The sequence below is a fragment of the Chanos chanos genome, chromosome 1, assembly GCF_902362185.1.
Source record: "Chanos chanos chromosome 1, fChaCha1.1, whole genome shotgun sequence".
NCBI lineage: Eukaryota > Metazoa > Chordata > Actinopteri > Gonorynchiformes > Chanidae > Chanos > Chanos chanos.
In genome coordinates, this window is record NC_044495.1 from 6024592 (window position 1) to 6027066 (window position 2475).

At 43.4% G+C, this 2475-nt stretch overlaps 1 non-coding gene across 1 annotated transcript; it reads right to left on the reverse strand.

The window, feature by feature from the left end:
- Positions 1-957: 957 nt before the first annotated feature.
- Positions 958-1039, reverse strand: trnas-cga (transfer RNA serine (anticodon CGA)). The gene has a single exon. It is a non-coding gene; the product is annotated as a tRNA-Ser (tRNA).
- Between the last annotated feature and the right edge of the window lie 1436 nt (positions 1040-2475).

Here is a 2475-nt window from a genome sequence, read left to right on the forward strand (position 1 = left end):
TGCTGAAAATTTCCCCTACGCTTCCAGTGACAACATGAGCATGTGAAAGATCATTTTCTGTCATGCAAAGGCTCAGAGGATGGCTCAGATCTACCATGTCTAATGACAGACTCACAGGACTGGCACTCATGCATGTGCAATAAAAAGGCAAATTGGACAGGAGAGAGTCCTTAGATGGTGGGATGCCCCTGGCCACAAGAGGATACAGCTAGCCTTCCATGAAAAGGTAATGCATGTTATGGAGATTAGTAAACCAACATTTTGCCAACTGTTGGCTTTTGCACTGATAATAACCTATGTCTGTCCAAATCTTCCTTTTATTTTGTCATTTCACTGTGCCGAGGACTGAAGTAACTATAGGAAGGCTGTACACACTACACACCACACACACACACACACCACACTGAGAGTGGTCCAGTTTCAGTTCCAAGTCACAGACAGAGAGAACGGTCCCCAAGTCAGGATGACTGCTTCAGTTGCGCTAGCGCTAGCTGCGATGCTAGTAGTACTAACTGGGTTGGCACTCACGCTGTTGGCCTCGAAGTGTGCATAGAAGGTGTTTAAATCTTCAGCTTGTTATCCATGAATTTAACATTTGCAAGCAGGATACTGGGCAGGGGAAGATGGTGTGCTCCCGCCTCGTGTCCATAGTTAGGATCCGCATCCTGGAGGATCTCTTTCAGCCAAGTGGAGCTATCATGCGTAACTTCAGATTAAAGGTATGTAGCTCTTGTCGCAATGTTCAGAAGTGTGCTGAGGTCATAGGTTATTAGGGCAAACAACAGAGAGGTGAAAGAACAAACAAAAGCTACGTAAGTAACAAAGAAAACGCACAGTTTAAGCAGAGCAGTCATGATAGCATCTGGTCTCAGCTGCGGCATCTTAAACATGTGGTCTTCAAAATTGCAAGCCAGTGTATTGGGATCATATCAACTGCATGGAGTACTAATTCAGTATCGCTGCGTGCAGGAGTCGAACCTGCGCAGGGAGACCCCATTGGATTTCGAGTCCAACGCCTTAACCTCTCGGCCAACGCAGCTGAAGACACACAGGTACACGTACAGATAAACTCAGTCACATCTCTGTACATCATAGGACAACTAAAATGGCTTGCAATTTTTGCTAAGGTCTTATGTTTTCTTAAGTATCCTGCCCATGGCACTGAGTGAGCTAGAGTCATCACCATGTGTCTAATTGATTCAGGTACTGCCAAAGCCTCCACATTTCCCTTGACTTCCTACAGGATATCATTCTTTTGGATATAGCGCTCCTCTTCTAGACTGTGCACAGTGCTCTTTCCGACTCTAATGTCAGGCTCTGGTAGCACTTCTAAAGAACTATATTCAACACCACCAATAACCCTCTGCCTACATCTCTCTCTTTTGGACTGACATCTCCTTCCTGAACCCTCATCAACTTCCACCCCAGCAAAAGGCAACACTTGTAGGTCATCCCTTGCACTCTGTGCTCTCGTGAGCATATTACAAACCTTCGCCTGCTGCAACAAGTCACACAACACAGAGTTCTTGGTTTTTCTGGCCTAACAATGTGGCTTACTGTGTCCCATCTCCCCACAGTGGTAACAGCCAATGTCCTGTCGGCTAACCCTTTCTCCCTGTTTACTAGAAGGCCCAGACCTGTTCCGAACAAGACCACAACCCTCCTGACCCCCATCAGACTTACTCTTGCTGCCATGGTTCCACGGGCTGAAGAGACTGTCCCGGTGCCTTTTTGTGCTGTCATGAAGACCTCTGTCAGCTTAGCTGCTTCCTCTGCCGTCTTGGCGTCATGCTCTTTAATCCACACTTCCATGTCAGAGTTTACCATTCTCACACACTGCTCCAAAATGATGACCTCTGGACTCTGTGTTTCTCCATTTGGATCTATTTGGCAAAGAATTCCTTGAACTGCACATACAACTGAATTTCCAAAGATTACACAACTCAGGTGCCTTGTTTACTGCTCAAAAACAGTGGCATTGTCTGCAGGTGTTTTAAACAGCTAACCTGATATCTCACAACAACCCCCCACCTGAACGACCCTGAAGGTTTTTAAGCCCAAGGGAGAAACCATTTTTAATTGAACAAAAATATATTCGTGACAAAAATATACTGCCACAATAATTTACAATAATTTACAATTACAATAGTTTATAGTTATTAGTATATGCAAAATATACAATTAGAAAAATGTACATTTTAAATAAATTTTTATTACAATTTTAAAAATCCCACACACTGCGATTATGACATCATTCCCTACAATTATACAATTATATGACATCATTCCCTAATACAAAAACTACAATTACCCAGCTGTCGGCTGATGATGATACTAAAACAGGTTACTAGCTACCTCAGAAACTGCCATTAGTTGGGACACTCCAGAATTGGAGGACATTTTCTGTCCCACCCATGAAATTTCAAATAATCCATGCACAAAATACTAAAACATGCACTTGTTGTGTAAATTATA